We start from the raw sequence: 23,622 nt of genomic DNA on the forward strand, positions 1-23,622 counted from the left end.
CAAATTTCCCTTCTCCCTTACATTCATGGAATTTTCAATTTGCCCAATTTGGGATTCAAGCTTCGCAATGGATTGGGAATGAGAGTGGAATAATTGAGTGTTTGCCTCGAGGTTGCCCAAAGCGGCCAAAACCTTGTCCTCAAAAGCGAAATTCCTTGGAAGAGCTTGATGCAGATGAAAGTATACTTGATTTGGAGCTTGATGTTAGAAGAGTGATTTATATTTTGATGATATGATGATGACGATGGATGATACGCTTGATTTTGATGATTTTGAAGGTGGGGATGCACATACTTTCCTTAGGAATTTTGAAGAAGATGAGGATTGGTACCTCCTCATTGATTTCTCTAAGAAAAGTTAGGATGATCCTTCCATTTGGGATTGTAGGTTTTGGAATAGGGATTGCTCCCTGGACGAGTAAATGTGACATTAACTTGTTCTTGGGGCTCACTTGATAAAAAATGTCCAAGAGAACAATTGGAATTTATGTGAGTAGCACTAGAACAAGTCATGCAAGTCTCATTTTGAGGGTGGAAATAAGAGGATGATTAACTAACAAACTTGAGAGAAATTGATCAAACTTTTAAGTAAAAGTTTTAACCTCGATGGCAATCTCCAAAGAGCTATCTACTTGACATAGATTTGTTAGTTTCTTTCCTCCAACATTATAAACACTCCCCAACCTAGAAGATGACGAACGGTGCATGGAATTTTCACTCATATTTTTAAAAAGAGTCCAAACGTCGTCTTTATGCTTTTGCAAATATATGCCTCCACATGAAGCATCGACAATTTGTTTGTGAGTGTCGGATAAGCTTTCACAGAAGCATTGAACTAATTACCACTTAAGAAGTGCATGATGTGGACACTTCTAAAGCAAATCGTTCAAACACTCCCAAGCTTCATGTAATGGCTCTCCATAACCTTAGGAAAATTCCCGAATTGAAGTTCTCATTGAATTAGTCCTACTTGCGAGGTAATATTTTTTTAGAAATTCTTGTTACATTTGAGCCCAAGATGTGATAGTATACGCCTCCAACTTGTTGAATCAATACTTAGATTTTTCCTGAAGAGTGAAGGGAAAGAGTTTCATTCTTAAAACTTCTTTGGGAACATTCATGATTTTTATGGTGGAACACACTTCTAAGAACTCATACAAATGTTTTATGGTTCTTTATTGGTCAATCCATGGAATATAAGACACATTTGAATGGTTCCAAGCTTGATTTCATAATGGTTAGCCCTAAAATTTGGTAATTGGTAGCATGTCAGAGCATCATAGACATTAGGAATATAATATTCCGAAGGACTATATAAGGAGGAGGAGGAGCTTGAGCTCTCGGAGGAAGAGGTTGCACTACATTGGGTTGTGAACCTAATGGAGGTTGTTGCACCAATTGAGCTTCAACATAACCGGGAGGGAGATTTTGTTGTTCCATTGAGTTAATTGGAAGATTAAGAATAGGAAGAAGATTCCTACTTGCACTACCCCTTAGTTGCTTAAGAGAAGACTCAATTTCTTGGTCTAGAGGGACGAGAGGAATGTGGATAGATCTCCTACCACGCATGCACTACAACAACCCACAACAATAACTTCACAAAATCCACATATAATGATCTCATTCTCCTCAATATAACAATGCATTTAAAGAATTAACCTTGACAAGGGCCTATGCTTTGAACAATAAATAAATGGCCTCAACAAGGACCTATGCTTGGATAAGAATGTAAATAATGTGATAGTCTCAACAATGGCTATCTCGTAAGCATAATAAGCAATGTACAATAATGGTGCAAGAGTTCAACATACGTTCACAACAGTCCCAAGAAAAATGCCGTGATCCCTAAGCTCGCTTCTCTTGTGATCAAGTACCTAATTGCACATTAAAGAAAAAGAATAATAAAAGAGTAGGAAATTAATCCTACTCGTAATTAAATGAACACCAATGTCTAATTTGATTCCAAATTGAAAACCGTTGCCAAAAACTTGATGCGATCCTAGTATATGCATAAAAATGTGTTTAAATATTTAGAATTAAGAGTGCAAAGTGGGTATCAACTTGTTCATTTATAAAAGCCACAAAACACTTATACGTGAGTATAAAGTGAGAAGGGATTGTCCTCAAGGATTATGGGATGGAATCTTAACTTGACATTAATGGACGTGAGATTGAAAGGAAGTTTGATTGATTGATTATACTAATATGAACATGCAATTTAAATTAACACAAAGTAAATAAGGTTTAAAGATGGGAAAAAGGAAGCTTAGGGCATGAAATTCACTACTAAGCAAATGCAACTAAATTAAGAGTCTTCAATTAATGGGGAAAACATATTGTAATCAAAATGTGTTTACAAGCACACATAAATCAAGAGGATAATACAATTTGCAATAATAAGTATGGACTATCAAAATCAAGTATAAATTGTGTACCTAACTACAAGTAAACTAACGTGTAAAACAACCTATTAAGACTAAGCCATAACCTATCAAACTAATTGACAAATGTATCCAATAAATACTATGCATGACCATCACTAAACACAATTACAAAAAGCATTTAGTGTAGAGATTAATTCCTAATTAATTACACACAAGACAACATGCAATAAACAAAGATAATCAATAGAAAGAATTATCACAAATAACCCTTAGTACAACCAAGTTTGAATTCACAAGACCAAAGCACTAATTACAATTAGCAATCCCCAAAATTAAAAGACACAAGTTTAATTACACATGCGTAGGGCTTATCCAAGCCCTAAGTGAAGGACTAGCCACTCATGGAGAAGGTAGATGATGGTTTCTTGTCAAGCCTCAACCTCAAATTGTAATAAAAATGTGGCCAAGTTTAAATTTGTAAAATGTCACTACCACTACTAACTACTAAAATAGCAAGAGTGGGTAGGGATCGTCCCAAGGGAAAGAGAAGGTATTCCGGAATCAATGTTAGATTAGTTGGTCGAATGATCAAAAGAGGGTTTTATTGGTTTAATTATACTACAATGTAAACTAAAGTAGTGCAATGTAAGACAAGTAAAACAAGTGAGATGTAGAGAATAAGAGAGGGTTCTTGGGACATAGAGTTTACCACTAAGCATTGTTTTCCTAGACATTCAACATTTGATAAATTAGGGGGATTATATACTGTAAACAAAGTGTGTACAATTAATTGGAATGTTAAACTTGGATAGCCAAGTAAGTTTACATTATCTAAACAATCAAGTGAATAGCACAACATGTCAAATTAAGCCATTAATCATTCCATAAGCCCACAATCAATGCACACTTAAGAGTCTAGAGAAATATTCTACTTGTACTCATAAGCATGGATCATCGAACAACAAGAATGGAATGTCCACCTATCTAGGAAATTAAGGCAATTAAACTACAACTAAGCGAATGACATGAAAATTAAACTAATTAAACTAAGGAGGTGGCACAATCCATCAAGAAATAACTATAAACTATCAAATAAACCACAAGAGTAATTCATTAAGCACCATGCCTAGACCCACACTAGACTCATCAATTTAACACACATAGACATGCATCAAATGTAAAGAATCAAGTGTAAAGCACATGACCATTCATTCCAACATACATAGACATATGAATAGAATTATAAGATTAATTGGAAGTATTAAACTACACAAATCATGTATAAAAAAGATAAATATATAAGAGGTTAAAACAATAATTACAACACAAATCCCCATTAATTATAATGATCAAAGTCTATGAAGCATGCTTAGGGCTATCTCTAGCCCCAAAAGAATAGTCTAGCCACTCATGATTGGTGTCATCCAACCCTCAAGGGCTTTCTCCATGGTTGAATTCATCCTACTCGTTTGTGTTCTTGGTGGAAACCCTAGAAGAATGAAGAACTTTCCCAAAATGTAATTTTTCTCTCTAATCTCTAGCCAATTCTATCTCTAACTAATCTACCTTTTGCTAAAAATAGGCAAATTCAAATGTCACACCTAATGGTTAGACCTTGTGCACTAGGACCTCCAAATGATTGCACCACAAACACACCTTCAATTCAGCTTGAAATCTGTTTTGCACGCATTTTGAGGAAGTTCGATTGATCACATGGTTGCTCTGATCGATCGAAGTAAGGTGGCACATTTATTTAGATAATGACAAAGGCTGAGATATTTATGGGAAAAAGACAAAAGTGGTTGGTGAGGATAAAATCAAAAGGTTCGATCGATAGAATGAAAGGTTTGATTGATCGAATAGGAAATTTTTCTGAGGAAAATGACAAGGGGTTCGATCCATCATGGCATAGTTAGAACGATCGTAATACGATCGATCATAGCTTGGTTCGATCGATTGGAAAGGACTTTTTCACCACTTTGCTCCTTTCTTCCATTAGACTTTAGATTGCTTCCTCCAATTCTCTAATTTAGCTGATTTGACATTTTTTGGAGATAAGTACATGAAAAGGGGAATAATACGAAATTAGACTAAAACGGAAAAATAAGATAGATAAAGGTCGTAGAACATTCAAGATTAAGGGGTTTAAATGCACACTTTTCAGTACTTATCACACCCCTAAACTTAAATATTGTTAGTCCCTAGTAATGAACTACGAAGTAAAGAAATGAAACGAACAACTAAACAATTATAAACTATAAAGCAATAAATGGATAACGCCACTTTCGTAGGGAACACGATTGCATTTAGCATATGCAACAAGCCTTTTAAACCCCTAGGTTACCCTAGTGGATGAGTGAAGTCTTGTGAGGGTTTCCAGAAATAATACCCACAAACATTAAGCTCTTTCTCACTAAAGAGGCACCAATATTTTAAACAAGCATTGGGAGAAAACTACCTCAAGTATGCAATTTTTCAACCATCTCCAAGCAATTCTCTAAAATTTCAACATCAAGTAAGCAAGTATGGTCCTCCACACATCAAGACAAAGATCATGCAAATCAAAACAACTCTAGAATCATTTTTAAGTGAACCGATATCAAATATGTTGCTATTTAAGCTAACTAAAGAAATGATCACATTTGGTCTCAAGCTAGCACATAAATTTAGTACCGATCATCAACACAAAGAATGAACCTTTTATTAAAGCTTTTATTCAATTAAGTGCACTTATTCTTTCCACTCGATTTTTTTTTTTACTAACCCTAAGGATCAAAGATGGAAGCATGGTGCAATGTAGTGATTTATTAAGCTTTCTAGTGATCCATGAGGTCTAGCATTAGGCCAATGACTACCAAACCGGATGGCTTTAGGGCATTAGGTGTTTAAACACCCCTAAAGACTTAAAAGCTCAAATCAACTAGGTTACAAATCAAAACAACCTCCAACTAATCATTTCCCATTCCCACCTTTTGGGAAAAGTCCTCACTTTTTTATTTGCTTTTGCAATTTTTTTTTTTTTTTTTTAACAAGATTATTAACCTAGAGTTTGGGCCCTCCACCTTTCGGTGCGAGAAATTCAGTGCTTGATGAGGTTAGAATCCTGGCTACTTAGTGAAAATGGTTTGTTATCCACCTTTGTCAAGAATGAAAGCTTTCAATGCGCTACTAGCTCAATAGGGATATAACCAAATCAATAATCAACAAAACATATACCACACAAATGAATGCTAGTGTGCACCTGTGCTAATGTAGAATCCTAGAGTAAATCTTAAAATAATCACAAAATCAAGATGATGTGGACCACAAGTGCAAGCAAGATATCAATCTTTTAAAAAAATTACTCCTAAATTTTAAAGTATTGGACTCTCAAGTCAAGCAATTTTTAAATTTTAAGCAATATAGGCCTCAAAAGATCAAAATCATAGCTAACATGGACCAATCATAGAATATCCCTCAAATACACAAGTCATACTCAAAATCTTGAATTGAATGTAAAGAACACACATTACCCCAAACTTAAACGGCACAATGTCTTCAATATGCAATGAGAACAAAAAAAAAAGGAAAGAGTATACCAGTGCAACTATGGCGATGAATGGGTGGAACACAAGTATCCAAAGTGGGTGGTATATCCCCCTAAACTTAGGATTAACTGTGGTCCTAAAAAGTTGGCACTAGAATAAAACCTCATCAAATAACAAATGGGATAATAATGGTGCAAGTGGGATAGTAAATGAAAGTGAGAGGGATAAGGGTAGTCCTGAAAAATATGGGTTGTACTCTCTCACTGAAGTCACTGTTATGCACCTAATAATGGAGTCAATCATCAATAGATATGCCAATATAATATCAAAACATCTAAAATATCCAAGAGTAATGAAAATAGAATGTACATCACAGATAACCAGGACAACAGACTGACAGCAAAAATGAAATAATAGTATCAAAGTAACAGTCTAAAAACGCAAGTATATATATGAGATAAAGAGAGATCAAGCAGAAGATGACGTTCTGGCAGGATGTGAACCCCGGATATGTCAAAAAATGTCCTGCATCATTGTCATGACATCCGTGCAGAGAGTAGTCACATCTACTCTGAGGGAGAGGATTGCATCTTCTAATGTTCGAATACGCTCCCCTAGGCTGTCTGACTGAGCCTGAGTGTCAGGAATGATTGGGTCATCCTGATGGTGCAATCTCGAGTCACCAGTAGACTGATGCATGTCCCTGCTCTGAGAATGATGGCTCTGCTCCTAGGAAGGATGTGGTGATCCCAATGGAGGCTCCTGCTCCAAGTCAATGTCAACTCTCTCTGCCGCCGGTACTGCTACTGCTACCGTTGCTGCCTTTGCCTCCTCCTCCTCCTTAGCATCCTTCGCTGCCTGGGCTACCTCCTCCTGTAGACTCTTGATAAGAGCATTGTAGCTCTTTGACCAGTCGGCATATAAAAAATGGCAAGCCCCAGACTCAGTGATCTCTTGTGGATCGAATGGGTAGTACTGGTCCTAGAGGAGCTGTGTAATCAAATGTGCATAAGGGAGGAACTTGGCCTGCTACGGGTCACTCTTGCTGATGTACTCATCATACAACTTCATCATGACACTCCATATGAATGTAGGAACTGAAAACCAATGGCCTATATCAATGGCATATAAAGCTGCCAGATAATCTCCCCGCTGCTGGGTCTTGTGCCCAGACATATATACATTTCGGTATAAAACCAAATTAAAGAACCACATCCAGTCTGGCATATAGATCCGGATGGCATAAGTATTGTAGGCAGTGGCGGTGCCATGAAGAGATGTAGCCATCTCTGCATATGATGTCCTGTGTAGAGTCGGGTAATCAATCCCCAGGGGACAGGTATGTGGGTAATGTGAAGCTGTCGATAGTGTCTCGATAATAATGCGGATAAGGTACCCATCAGTGGTGGTCCAAAGCTCTGCCAGGTTACTCAGAGTCGGCTTGAGGTTCTGATAGAAAAGCTAAACAAGCCTCGGGTAGACTGGGTTAGTCACTGGGGCTAAAATAGGAGAAAGGCGACGATGATAGATCTCGTCATACGACCACTTGGTTGTGGCAACCCGTGCAAAAGTATCCTCATCAAAAATGGACTCATGAGATACTGAGAGTCGCTCAAACTTCTCAGTAACCTCCTCCCGGGCAATAGCAGGTTGGGCGGTGGTAGCACGGGTGCAGGTGCTGAAGGTAGCTCGGGCTCACCCTCCGCAGAAGAAGAAGAATGATAATCGGACCGAGCGAGAACTGGCTCCTCAGTCCTGGGTCTTACCCAGCGGTCATAAGTCTGCTTGGCTGTGGTCTTGAACCTAGTCATGGCCTGTAAAAAGAAACGCAGTTGCAATTATAGTTAGTAACAAGGAATGATATATATAAGATGCAGAAATGAAAGCACGAAAGAAATAAGAGCATGCTTGTCAGATAAAGATAGACAACACACATAAATCTATCTATGTAAGTGGTAATGTAGCCAAGTATATAAAGTGAATGAACAAATAATGTGAAACATGCTAGACATGACAAGTAAAGAATGCAACCAATGTGGTACACACAGGCATTAGGCATAAATATGATAGCATGGAACACAAGAGAGGGTATAGGAGCATCAATATGCAAAACAGTGAAGTTCAAACGATCATAAAAAAAATGTGATCGATCTGAGTTGGATCGATCATGAAATAAATATTGGATCGATTGTGCTCTTGATTGATCAGAGCACTGGTGTGATCGATCGAACTTGCTAAGAAATGAAAAGTCACCCGTTCATGACGTGGAAGACACGGGGCGAATTCCAATGGTCACTTCAAGGCTCGTGACCCCCTATACACCTTAACAAAGCATATATGGTCACTAAAAACGGCACGTGACCCCCAATTCAAATTCGAAAATAATATATACACATATATACATATGCTCATAATTCTAAAAATGGAAACAAAATCAATCATTGAAACATTGAATCTAATCATAGTAAGCAAGTTCAACATGAAATGAAAAACAAACATACCCCAAGCGAAGAGAGAAGAGGACCAAGAGAGAGAGAGAGAGAAGAGAAAAGATAGAGATCTGGAGGAATGAAGGCCGCCGGAGGTTCACTGGAGCTTGAGAAGTAGGTCGGAGCACTAGAGATGAGAGAAAAGGCTTGGAACATTTGATGTGAACAATCCAAATGACCCTTTTGGTCTATTTTTAAAAAATGTGTTCGACAAGTGCGATTGATCACGAGGTCATTGGATCGATTGAAGTTCGATCATTCATGAAGTGTCTCAGATCGATCGAACCTACAAAACAATAAAGTATTTTTGAATTTTTTTTTTTGAATTTTTTAATTTTTTTTTTTTATAATTTGAATTTTGAAAAGTCAAAGTCAACGAAAGTCAACAGGGAACCCTGAACGATTGTATCATGATCGATCGAACCTCGATCATTCCAACTGTTCGAACGATGCATAGAGGACTGAAAATCTGCAGAGAATTTCACAAGATTGGATAGAGAGTTGAAATATGCAGAGGTCCAAAAATTTTTTAAGTATGGAATTGTGATTGTTCATAAGAACATTGGATCGATCAAAGGGTGCTTGGAACGATGGAACAGAAAGTTCGAATGATAGATAGAGAGTTGAAAATATGTAGAGAAGTGACTGCAGAGAGGTTCGATTGATCGAGGATGCTCTTGTGATTGATTGAATAGGCACTAAATGCCTAATTTGGAGATGAAAGTGCATGCATTCCCTATCAAAATCTTAAACAACATCTATGATCCCAGATTCTATCTAGACGACACAAGAAGTGAAAAATAAAAAGAAATGGGGGAGGAATAGGGTTGGAAGAACCTTATGAAATACTAGTGTTTAACGTCTTTACCAAGACATTGGGCTCTTTTAGCCCGGATCAAATATCATGGTAGGCATCCCCTCTTTGATGAGGTGAATGGAACTTTGAACGCCACCCAACAAACCATTCCCTAAGGAATTTTTTGCATTTGGTTCAAGTGTTTTCAATAGCTTTGGATCAACAAAACTTTTGGGCTTCCATGCCCGTTCCACATTAGATTTTAAAACAACCTTTTTTGAAAACTCTTTCAAAGGCAAACCATTTGGATTTTTAACACAAAGCAGGAACTCATTCTTTTCAAGTTCATTTGCAAAGCATTTTTCAACAACACAAATATCTTCATATTTGTCCATAGAATTAGGGGTCGGATTAAAAATATTAAACTTCACTTTCATGTGACCAAATGAGATCTTCATTATCCCCATCCTATAATTGATGTTGGCATTGGCGGTAGCCAAGCAAGGATAACCAAGGATAACGGGAATTTGTCTCTTAGGATTTGGGACCGGCTCCGTGTCAATGACAACGAAGTCAACCGGGAAAAAGAACTTGTCAATTTTAATCAAAACATCTTTAATGATACCCCAGGGCTTCTTAATTAATCGGTCGGCTAGTTGTAAAACTACCGACGTCGGTTTCAAATCACCTAAGCCCAATTAAACATAAACCAAATAGGGAAGAAGATTCACACTCACTCCTAAATCCAAAAGAGCTCGATTGATAACATGATCACCAATAGTGCATGAAGTGGTTGGTGAACCAAGGTCTTAGAATTTTATGAAGGTGTTGTGTTGCAAGATAGAGCTAACTTGTTCGGTTAAAATAACTTTTCTTGGTGCTTGACTTTTGTTTTTCCTCTTAAGGGTATTTGGCATAAGTCGGAATTTGTCGAATTGAATCCAAGAGAGGAAGATTGATTTTTACTTGCCTAAACACGTTAATGATTTCATTAGCCTTGTTTTGTTGCTTTTCAGGAGAGGTGGATGCTTTTAAAGCATTCGGAAATGGAGCTTTAAGCTCAAAAGCTTTTTCAAAAAGATTCTTTGAAGTATTTTCAACAATAGGATTTTTCACATCCAATGAAAGAGGAATGGGATGTGAGACGGGACGGGTGTCAACACTAGGTTGCACCGGTTCACTCTCTTCATTGGAAACACCAACTTGATTGTCAATAACTCTCCCACTTCTCAAAGTGGTCACCGCATTCACATGTTCAAGTGTATGACCTTCTGAAGAGGAATTGGTCTCCACTACAAATTGTTGCTTTGGTGGGGGATTTAAAGGCATTTTTCCTTTCTCCCTTGCATTCAAGGTGCTAGATATTTGCCCGACCTGGGTTTCTAGCTTTGCAATCGATTGGGAGTGAAAATGAAGCAATTGAGTATTTGCCTCCAAAGTACCCAAAGCGAATAAAACTTTTTCTTCAAATGCGGGACTTCTTTAATTTCCTTGAGAATATAAAGATTGGTTTGGATAATGAGAGTTGGAATATTGATTTCCATTTGATACTTGGTAAGATGAATGATAACCTTGGGAACCTTGGCCTTGCATAGGGGGTGGAATATATTTACCTTGGAAACAACTTTGGGGAAGGTTTGAGCCTTCCCTTTGGCTTTTCCAAGAGAAATTTGGATGGTTCTTCCACTCAGGATTATAGTGAGTGCCATAGGGATTATTCCCTTGGTTAACAAAAGCGGCATTAACTTGCTCATGGTGTTCACTATGCGCATGTCCCTGTGGACAATTAGAAGTAGAATGCAAAACACTAGAACAAGTCATGCATGATTCATTGGAAGGATGATGAGCATGATTAAGGGAGGAAGACACTTGATGAGCCGAGTTTTGGTTGATCAAAAATTGATCAAACCATTGGGATAGAGACTTAACTTTGGCGACTATATCATTAGAATTATCAACTTGATACAAGCCTACATTCTTCCTTCCACCTATATTTCTACTATTTTTAGATGATAAAGATCGGTACATTGAGTTTTCACTCATGCTCTTATATAAGCGCCATACATCATCTTCATGCTTATCAAGATAAGAACCACCCATAAAAGCATCAACCATACCTTTATGGTTGTCCGACAAACTTTCAAAGAAGTATTGAACTAATTGCCATTTAGGGATATCATGGTGTGGACACTTCCTAAGCAAATCATTTAAACGTTACCATGCCTCATAAAACATTTCCTCATCCCCTAGTGAGAATTCATGAATTGAAGTTTTCATTGCATTGGTCTTAGACACGATAGTACTTCTTCAAGAACTCTTGTTGCATCACTGCCCAAGTAGTTATAGAAAAAATGCCTTAAATTGTTGAACCAATATTTTGTTTTGTCTTTTAGAATGAAAGGGAAGAGTTTTAACCTCAAAACTTCTTCCGGCATGTCCGTGTATTTCACGGTGGAACACACTTCAAGAAATTCATCCAAATGTTTATAAGGTTCTTCATTAGGTAGCCCATGATAATTAGAAAGCATTTGAATTGTTTGTGGTTTAATCTCATATTGGTGTGCTCTAAATGGAGGGAGTTGAATGCATGTTGGTGCATTATACTCATTAGGCACATAATAGTCTCTTAAATCAAGGGGAGGATTCACAACCGGTGGCTCTACATAAGCCCCATGATTTGCTTAAACAACGAGAGGTGGAGGTGGTGGTACAAAGAATGGCCTAGGCATTCTCATTGGAACTTGGCCTTATTGTTGTGGAATGAACGGTCTAGGTATGCCTAATGGTACTTGACTGTTATCATATTGTTGATGTATATGTGGGTGAAGAATGCTATGTTGGTCGATGTGACCAAGGTCTTCAACATGGTCCTCATTATGGATATCCATTGATGAAATGGAGTCATTTGAATTACCCCTTCCCCTAGGATTACGAACAAGCAATTCAAGAGGAAAATTCAATGGTACAAGAGTAGGATTCAAAGACCTATGACCATGCATGCACAATGCAAATTAAAACAAACAATAACTCAACAACTAGCAAGTAGCAAACACTTCTCCTTCGTAATAAGTCAATCAACAACAAACCTCCACATACATTGATCCCATACTCCCATGTTTTTAACAAATGCAAGAAACAAATTGCCTCCACGCGGGCCGACGATCTAACTAAGCAAATAAGAATTGCCTCCACGCGGGTCGACAATTTAACTAAGTAAAGAGAGTTAGGAAAGCTCACAAAAAGTCCTTAAGCAACTTCAAATTAATTTTAGCTTTTTGCCTTGCTTTGCTTTGCAAAAAAAAAATTATTTTTGTTTTTTATGCTTTGCTTAGCTTAGCTTGCTTCTTTGCTTTGAAGCTCATTTGTTTTGCTTCCTTAGTTCTAAGTACCTAGTAAATCAAGAACAAACACAGCAAGTAAACAAATTAAAATAAAGTAAAGACAAGATTAAAAGAGTACTAATTCCTAATTAATTTCGAATACGGCACTGCTCAATCCTCGACAACAGTGCCAAAACTTGGTTACTTGTCAAGCCCCAGCCTCGAATTGTGATAAAAATGTGGTCAAGTTTAAATTTGTAAAATGTCACTACCACTACTAACTACTAAAGTAGCAAGAGTGAGTAGGGATTGTCCCATGGGAAAGAGAAAGTATTCCGAAATCAATGTTGGATTAGTAGGTCGAATGATCAAAAGAGGGTTTTGTTTGTTTAATTATACTACAATGTAAACTAAAGTAGTGCAATGTAAGACAAGTAAAACAAATGAGATGTAGAGAATGAGAGAGGGTTCTTGGGACATAGAGTTCACCACTAAGCATTGCTTTCCTAGACATTCAACATTTGATAAATTAGGGGGATTATGTATTGTAAACAAAGTGTGTGCAATTAATTGGAATGTTAAACTTGGATGGCCAAGTAAGCATACATCGTCTAAACAATCAAGTGAATAGCACAACATATCAAATTAAGCCATTAATCCTTCCATAAGCTCACAATCAATGCACACTTAAGGATCTAGAGAAATGTACTACTTGTTCTCATAAGCATGGATCATCAAATAATAAGAATGGAATGTTCACCTATCTAGGAAATTAAGGCAATTAAACTACAACTATGCTAATGACATGAAAATTAAACTAATTAAACTAAGGAGGTGGCACAATTCATCAAGAAATAAGTATGAACCATCAAATAAACCACAAGAGTAATTCATTAAGCACCATGCCTTGACCCACACTAGACTCATCAATTTAACACGCATAAACATGCATCAAATGTAAAGAATCAAGTGTAAAACACATGATCATTCATTTCAACATACATAGACATATGAATAGAATTAAAAGATCAATTGAAAGTATTAAACTACACAAATTATGTAGAAACAAGATTTATATATATAAGAGGCCAAAACAATAGTTACAACACAAATTCCCATTAATTACAATCATCAAAGTCTAGGAAGCATGCTTAGGGCTATCTCTAGCACCAAGAGAATAGTCTAACCACTCATAATTGGTGTCATCCAACCCTCAAGGGCTTTCTCTATGGTTGAATTCATCCTCCTCCTTTATGTTCTTGGTGGAAACCCTAGAAGAATGAAGAAATTTCCCAAAATGTAATTTTTCCTCTTTCTAACTAACCTACCTTTTGCTAAAATAGCCAAATTCCTTATATAGGTAGCTCAAATGTCACATCCAATGGTCAGACCTCGTGCACTAAGAGCTCCAAATGATTGCATCATCAGCACACCTTCAATTCAGCTTGAAATCTATTTTGCACGTATTTTGAGGCAGTTCAATTGACCACATGGTTGCTCTGATCGATCGAAGTAAGGCGGCACATTTATTTATATAAGAATAAAGGCTGAGATATTTATCGAAAAAGGACAAAAGTGGTTAGTGAGGATAAGATCAAAAAGTTCGATCGATTGAAGGAAAGGTTGGATCGATCGAATAGGAAATTTTCCTGAGGATAAGGACAAGGGGTTCGATCCATCATGGCATTATTGGAACGATCGCAATGCGATCGATCACAGCTTGGTTCAATTGATCGAAGATGACTTTTTCACCACTTTGCTTCCATTTTGCTCCTTTCTTCCATTAGACTTTAGATTGCTTCCTCCAATGCTCTAATTCAGCTGATTTGACATGTTTTGGAGATAAGTGCCTGAAAAGGGGTATAACACGAAATTAGATTAAAATGGGAAAATAAGATAGATAAAGGTCCTAGAATATTCAAGATTAAGGGGTTTAAATGTGCACTTTTCAATGAGATGTCATCAAGGTTGCTTCACAAATCATCTCTGATGCTTGGCTCATCTTTTTCTTCTTCCTTTGTTGAAACCTTAAAGAGAGAGTGCGTATGAACTATAGAGATAATGTCCCAAAATATATCTAATCCTAAGCTAATCCTTGCCAAATGTCCAACCTTCTTGCCAAAAAGGGCTAAATTACTTATATAGGCGACTCAAGTAACATCCAAATGGTCAGACCTTGTGCACTAGGATCCTAAATGATTGCACCACGAACTCTCTTAAATTCGCGCTTCAACTATGCTTTTCATAGTTTTCGAGGCAAGTTTGATTGATCACAGTGGTGGTTCGATCGATCATAGGTGTATGACAGCTAATAATGTGGATAAGGACAAAGGTTGTGATCAATCATAGAAGAGTTAGATCGATCACAGTTGATGGAAGATATTTATTTGGATAATGACAAAAGCAATTATGCAGATAAGAACAAGGGTTACGATCCATCATGGCAACTAGCTAGATCGATCATGTGTGATCGATCGTATTGAAGGTTCGATCGATTTAAGAAGAAATTTTTCATCTTTTGCTTCCATTTTGCTCCATATTCCCACCAAGACTTTGGTTGACCTTCCCAAGGCTCTAATTCAACTGAGTTAGCTTATTTCAACCTCATGCACCTAAAAAGGGGAAAAACATAAAATAAGACTAAAGCGGGAAAATAAGATAGAATAAGGACCTAATATACTCAAGATCAAGGATTGAAATATGCATATTTCAGCACTTAACAATCTCGAAATTACTATTATACACAAAAACGGCGGGCTTCAAGTTTTCTTTCTAGATCCATTGAGTTTGCCCAATTCCAAGTTTCTGGTAAAAAGTTATACCCAAAACACTGAAGTGGGTCCAGAATTTCCTGTTCAAGTTGTTTCCTTATTAAATTATGAAACCGTCTTTTTTTTTTTCTTTTTTTTTTTTTTTTTTCTTCATATAATGACCCAAAAACGAATTTAGCTTTCTGGAAACTCATTTAAAAGTCTTCTAAAATTATTCTTGAATTAGCTTAGCCATTGGATCACTTTGGATACTCTAGCTCTCGCGGTCTCCATCCGTTGATTGAACTCATATACCCTAAAAGGATCAAAATTTACTGAATTTTTGGAGATTAACTGAAAATAACAAAAATTAAGAAAATAACATAAGTAATATGAAATAAACATTTTTAAGGTATTAAAATATGCAAATCTAAGGGCTCGAATGTGCAACATTCAGCGCTTATCGAATGTGGGAGAAACGATTGCATTTAGCATATGCAATAAGCCTCCCCCTAGGTTACTCCTAGCGAACGAGTTATAGTCTCGTAAGGGTTTCCAGAGATGATACCAACAAACGTCCAAAATTTATGCTTTTAACGCACTTAGCTCCTCATAACCCGTTTAGCTTAGCAAAATATCCCAACAATATTTAAACAAAAATTACAAGAAGTATGTAAATTATGCACATTCAGAAATAACTTCTAGCCCTCAACATCATCCACAACAATTATGGTCCCCACATAAAGTTTAAATCCACATATTAAATAATTTCAAACTCCAGTATCCTTATTAAAGTGAACTTACATCCATTTATGTTGATTACCATCCATACTCATGTATATTCCATAACATTCCTCAACTTGCTAGCAAATTTTGATTCTCCATGCATAAATAATAATTTTAACACAAGTATGCATTTTTTTTTTTTTTTTAATATTTGCATTTTTTTTCCTTTTAATTAAAGTTATGTGCAATGTTCAGATCCTTTAAGCTAGCTCTCTAGAAAACCCATGTAACAAACTTTCGGTCAATGACCCCCAAATTGGTCAATTTTAGGGCATTAAGTGTGAAGACACCCCGAATAACTTAATCACTCGAGTTAACCAGGCTACGAATCCAAACTAACTCTTCAACTTTCTTTTTTCTAAATTCTCCACATTTGGACGTGAGATCTCAATGCTTAATGAGTCAAGAGTCCCAGTTACTCAGTGAAAAATAGTCTAATTTTTGTATACAAACCTATCATTATGCTATAGTCCTTAAATTTTTCAAACCCGCCAACTCATCTCGGTCAATCACAAAATACAAAAAGATATCAAGTTTATACCCCACAGAATAAATGCAAGTGTGCTCATGTGCAAAGTGAAGTACTCAAGAAGTCAGAAATCATGAGAGTGCTAAAAGACCAATAATGTGGACCACTATATGAAAAAACAATGTCAAAAGTTTTTAATTTATCCCTAAAATAGCATTAATTCCACATACATAATGTATTAATCCATTAAAAATTGTTTTGGGGCACCAAACAAGCTTCACAAGTATAAAATCATTACTAAAACCACACGCTTTCAACTCTACTATGCAAATTGCAAATTACAAATTACAAATTTTTCAAAAAGTGTAAAATTTATCAACAATCTTGCAATTATATTGTCTTACTCCCAAACTTGAACAACACATTGTCATCAATGTGCAATGAGAACAAAAAATAGAACAAGGGTTAGAACAATATTACCATAAAAGTGATAAATGTCAAAATCTAACCGTCCAAAGCATAGGTAAGGTGGTACCCCCAAACTTGAATGCAAAAACCTGTCAATGAAATCAACTAGACACTTCCACATAAGGGTGAGCAAGTCCCTAAAGGGTATGAAATAATAAACGTGTAATGACCTGGGTTTTGATTCAACCCGGTAATACAGTGATGAACTGAAGATTGACCCGTTAACGGATCCAGATGCGGAAGCAAGAAACAAGGCAATGATCTCCCAAGCCGTAATGCACCTCTAAGACCCTTTGATAACCTTCCATTAGGTCACGGAACCTGAAAGAACGAAAGGCGGAAGCAAAACAAAGATAAAGGTATGAAAACCCTACTAAAGGAGGGACCAAGGGTAAAATGGTCATTTTACCCTAAAAGGAAGGAATTTGACTTCCAACAAGTCAAATGAGATCAAAGACATTCAAAAACAACCTTTGGTAACTTCACATGAAGTTCCAAGGCCAAAGGAAGAGAAATCTCAAAAGAACCCTATCCCGATTCGAACCAAATCCGACACCCTCTCACTAAAACGAGGATATCTTGAGGTAGGAAAATAATCTTGAGTTAAAATTGGTACCATTGGAAAGCATATTTTGACGCGGTCAGTTTAGACTCAAGAACGGACCAATTCTAAGTTGAAACGAAGAAGTTACATCAGTTTGAAGTTCGAAGTCAAAAACTGAAAACTCTGGAAGACTTGAATCGGTTCAACATTGGCAGTACGCCCAAGTTGAACCAAAATGACACCTTGAACTGGTTCAGCACACCCTGAACCGGTTCAACCCACCCAGGTTGCAAAAAAAACAGCAGACACAGTAAAAATGCAGAAAATTGAGTTTAGAGCGCGATTTTTGAGGTCAAGATGACATTTTTCGGAAAAATGTTGTGAAGAAACTCCCCTTAAAATCACATTTTCTATGTGATGGAGTTAAGAATGGAATTTATTTCGCAAAGAAAATCCCCAAAATGCCCTTGGGCTGAGTTTTTCAACAAAAGGGTGAAATGAGTCCATAAGAGGCTCAAAACACAAACGAAATGGTTTTTCATGAAAACAATCATGCACGCAAACGTAAATAGATATTTTGAGCGTGCAGGAATGGTCCGCGGCTCCCAAAAATAGCCGAGTCAAAATCCGACCCCCCAACGGCCAAAAAGGCGAAAATTAACTTGAAATGAGAATTTTGAAAACCAAAATTTATGAAATGGTCTCAAATGACTGTTTGGCCCTTGGCCACACTTCATACATGATTAATGAGACCCTATAAAGGAATCAGAATGAAATTCCCACACCCGATGCAAAAGTTATGACATAACAACACATGAATTTTTAATATTTTCATATGAACTTTGAAAGCACAAGTGTATAGAATACGAGATACATGATATTGACCTCCAGCCTCATCTTATACATGTTGAATATAATGAAAAAGAGTGTATTTATGTACACCTTCCATATGTGAAATCAAAGAATACAAGTTTTGTCAAAACAAACAAAAGTAAACATGACAAGCTAATACGTGCATAATCAATGTCATCAACAACACCTCAAGACTTCTAGCATGTCAAAGAGTGTAGTGTAACCCACAACAAAGCTTCTTTACCTGCAGGACACCCAGTAACTTCGGGGTGAATAAACAAGACTAACAAGTTTATTCGTAGGGGATGAGCATGCATCGACTCGATTTCTTTGAGATTTTTAGGACTAACAAGATATAGCTCAAAAGGGATCATGTCTCTTAACGTCTATGTCAAAGATTAGACTCAGGGATCATCCTAAGCTACCATGGAGCATAAACAACAAGAATCATGATATATCTACATATATGAAGCAAGTCAAGACTGGGATAATCCAAAGAACACGACAAGAATAACGCATGGAATCAAGAACAAGGCATAATGTCTATGTAAGTAAACAATATTGGGGTATTCCAATTAACACGACGTGAAGTATACTTGAAATCAAGGACAAGACATATGATCTATGCGGTTAAACAAGGATGGGACATTCCATGAAACACGAAAAGAGATTATACATGAAGTCAAGAACAAGGCATAATATCTATGTAAGAACATGGCATAAAATTTATGCAAGTGCAAGGCATAAAATCTATGCAATAAGACAAGGATGGAACATTCCATGAAACACGAAAAGAGATTATACATGAAGTCAAGAACAAGGCATAATATCTTTGCAAGAACATGGCATAGTATCTATGCAAGAACATGGCATAAAATCTATGCAAGTAAACAAGATTGGAGCATTTGACATACACGATAAGTTTAAATCTTCAAGGAATAGCAACTTGAAATTTAAAGAGTGAAATCAAACAATGTGGAAACTTGGATATCGCCTGAATTAAAACCGTACTATTGGGATCACCTTAGGGTTACCAACCCAAGGGTACCTTCCCCAAGTCTTGGGATCACTTTAGGGCTATCAACCTAGGGGTACCTTCCCCCGTTCTTGGGATCACTTTAGGGCTTTCAACCCAAGGTTACCTTCCCCTGTACTAAAACCAAGTTCTAGCCATGACAATTCTTGATTGATATCCTAAGTCCCAAAATCAACAAGTTGTACAAGTCAAGATTGTATCAAATACAAGAAATGCATTAACCACGTTTTATATATGACCAAGATTTTGGAACACACAAGTCATGCCCTAAGTTCACAACTACAATAGCATGTGAAATGTCAAGAAAACACAGTATTCATCTATATAGATTAAATCCAAGATATATAGCACATAAAATCCATTGAAGTAAATATACCACAAGTATAAGATACATGATTTAATTACTTACAAAATAACACATGTGAAATCAAACCATTCCAAGACAAATGTACAAGTCTATGAAATACACTAATGAAACCAAGAAACAAAGGGTCTAGATACATGACAAAAAGCTAGAAACTTCATGAAGTACAAGTTACGACCATGTGAGCTAAGTTCCATATAAGGAAAATAATGAAATACAAGCTTCAAAACTTATCCGGTTATGCTCAATGTAATACACATGAAGGAACTTATCAAGGAAATCATGAATACAAGGTTAGAAACTTAATCTATCTCATGGAACAATTGAATGAATTTTAATTAATTCATTTAATTAAAGTCTTTAGATTTTAAAAGTCATCCAAATGATCTCAAATTAAAGTATGTTATACAACATGTCAAGACTCGTTTTAAAACCATGATACAAGTAAGTTTTAAGCAAGATACTACCTTGAGTATTAAACTTTAATACTAGAAATATAATAATTGAAAAGTTCTAAAACCTAATCAAATGTTCTAGATTTAATATATGTGAAACTACATGGCATGTAAATCATGAATGTCAAGTCGGAATTCCAATGGGGTGAATAATACACCCGGAATAAATTAATTAATCAAATAATTAATTATTCTCTAAATTTTAAAACATCACCGTTTACTCTCAAATTAATCTATGTTGAATAGCATGCTCGGGCCTAATTTAATATGCTAACGCATATCGATTTCAAGTTAATTAAGATCATGTGATTTAATATTTTATTCAAGATAAATATTAAATAAAATCTTCGTTACTTGTCCAAATGATCTAGATTTAATATATGTCAATGATTATGTCAAGGGGTAATTTAATATCATGCTACATGTTCAAACAAATATATGAGTAACCGGGAAAATTAAATCTTACACAAAGAAATAATAAATCAAAGTTTCTAGATTTGATACATAATCATGCAATTGAAGTATATAAGCATCACAAACATTCTATATAACAAGAAAATAAATTATAACACCCCTTACCTCGATTTGAGATGAAATCTCAAAGGCCCACCAAAATAAAAGTGCTCCGAATTCGACGATATCGAGAGGTTTTGTTGGGGACAACACCGTAAATAAGAATCCGTAAGAAGCCCCATGAAAATCTCAACTTGACTCCAAATCCGAACTCGAAAAATCGTCGAAAATGGATTCTAATAAGGGCATAAGATGCGCAGCGTCAAGACAAACATTAAACGTTAAGGCCGAAGACTTTTCATCAAAGAAAAGTGAACCAAAAGAGGAGAGAGAAGGTGGCAGCCATGGGAGGGAGCTTGGCCAGCCATGGGAGAGGAAGAAGAAGAGGAAAATTCTAATTTTTCTCTTTAAGTTCCCAATTTATAGAAAAACCCTAAAAGTGCCCCGAAAGGGCCCCGTCGAGTCTGGAAAAGTGGATTTTGAGCAGACGCGCTCAAACGGCAAAACTCTATGAACAAAAAAGATTCCAAATGAGAAAATATGAACAACGGAAGAAGCGGCGTAAAAAATCGAGTCCCGAGCAGAGAGATATGGCCCGAACAAGTTCGGAGGCAACCGGGGTCAGAAACTCTGAAACTGGAGAAAAACGACCAAAACGGAATTCTAAGAGTACACGACTCGACGAAATGTGAAAATGAATCTCGTACGAGGATCCAGGCTCCAGACGAGATATTTTGCAATAACTTTCCTTAATTGCACAATTGTCCCTACAAAAAGGTTAACTGCCAAATTGGCCAAGAATAAAAATATCTTCCAAAAGATATTTTCTTAGATACCCCTGAAATAAAATATCTTCAAAAGATATTTATGAAAAACCCCCAAGAAAAGAAAAAGATTCTGAAGGATTGTGCATCCATGCCCCTACGGACACTGGGAGCAACCAGAGTACTTTCTTGCAAAAGTAAAGATACATATTTTGAGGAAAACACTGAAGATGAAGGTACGTAAAGTCAAAAACTAACTCCGAGCACGAAAAGTGAGGTTTTGCCAAACAAATAACAAACGGAGATAAGACAGAATAGGGAAAAGGACGAAATAGCGCATAGTGTCCGAAAAATGAAAATGCAGAAATGACTCGATCCTCAAAGGAAGTTGTCAATCCACGGAAAAGAGTCTCAGAAATCATTTCCAAGCACTCGAGACAATATTAAGCGACAAGAAACAACGTTCAGATAGGAAAATTAAACGAAAAAAATTCATTCGTAAAATTTCAGGAAAAAGGAAAGGGAGGTAAATGACCGGTCGTTACAAGCTACCCTCCTTAAAGGAATTTCGTCCCCGAAATTCAGAACACACCGGAAAAAGAACAGGACAAGGACCAAACAAAAGGTCAAATGAAAGACAGCTCATAAAGCACTGAAGAACAAGTATAGAAGTCTCAAGATCAACTGAAGGAACACAAAACCACGATTCGAGATAATACCTCATACGAATCGGCACGTTAACTCAACGTCAACTACCGAGAGAATCCCAAGGCAACAAAACGTTGAAACATGATAGAAGAAGAGAGTGACAAGGCAGTACGAACAGTAACCAAAACCCGCCCACACTTACTCGTCAGTAAGGTAGCATAGCAGTATAAGGCACTTGTCCATAACATGCCCTAACCAGGTCAACTCAGAAAACCTATTAATATGGATGACATCAATATCAAAAATGATCATTACCAAAAGCACCACGGGAACCAGGCATCTATGAGAGTTGGGGTAGCAAATCCCAAAACTCTGACAACAATTACACTGGCACCATTACGCTTGAGGCCTTAGCTTTAGAAGCCACGAAGGAAAAGGAAATGAAACAGTACCTCTTTAGCCCACGTCTCATTCCACCAGACAAGGACAAGAAATGAATCGCAGTCCTCTATGCTCATATAAGCCTTACTCGCATCAATCAACAGAACAGACAAGAAGACAGACAAAAAAAGTTCCTGACATAGGTCCTTACAGAATGAATTTCTCCTATCCAAGGAAGAAACTCGTGAAACAAGAATGCATCCAAGGGATACGATAGATCCTGCGAGACAATGTCAAAACCAGACATAAAAGGAGACAACTAGAATGCAACATAACAACGGATTATCTACCCACACAAGCAGTAAGAATCACATGTAGCATGTCAGTGCATACAGGAGAAGGACGTAAAGCATGATGAGATGCTGCATATAATTATGTCAAGATGAACAAGTGTATGCAATCTACTCAGACTGATGAACATATACTATATGCTAAGATAACAAACAGGTACCATGTAAGGCAATGTGCATATATCATATGTTAAGACAATCATAGTAAGCTTCTAAACAAGTTGCCACATAAGCAAACAGACATGTTATCAAATTAAAATATGTTATCAAACAAGACATGTTATCAAACAAGACATGTTATCAAACAAAACATGTTTCCAAGAAGCATTTAAACACGTAAAGGATAGCAACACAAACATGATATGCACCCAAAACCCGTCGTCCAAGGTATTCAAACCCAGACGCTCTGATACCACTTGTAACGACCCGGGTTTTGATTCAACCCAGTACTACAGTGATGAACCGAAGATTGACCCGTTAACGGATCCAGATGCGGAAGCAAGAAACAAGACAATGATCTCCCAAGGCGTAACGCACCTCTAAGACCCTTTGATAACCTTCTATGAGGTCACGGAACCTGAAGGAATGAAGTGCGGAAACAAAACAAAGACAAAGGTATGAAAACCTTACCGAAGGAAGGACCAAGGGTAAAATGGTCATTTTACCCTAAGAGGAAGGAATTTGACTTCCAACAAGTCAAATGAGATCAAAGACATTCAAAAACAAC

The sequence above is a fragment of the Cornus florida genome, unplaced genomic scaffold, assembly GCF_030987335.1.
Source record: "Cornus florida cultivar Cherokee Brave unplaced genomic scaffold, ASM3098733v1 CherokeeBrave_3.0.0_Hap2_Chr04, whole genome shotgun sequence".
NCBI classification, from domain to species: domain Eukaryota; kingdom Viridiplantae; phylum Streptophyta; class Magnoliopsida; order Cornales; family Cornaceae; genus Cornus; species Cornus florida.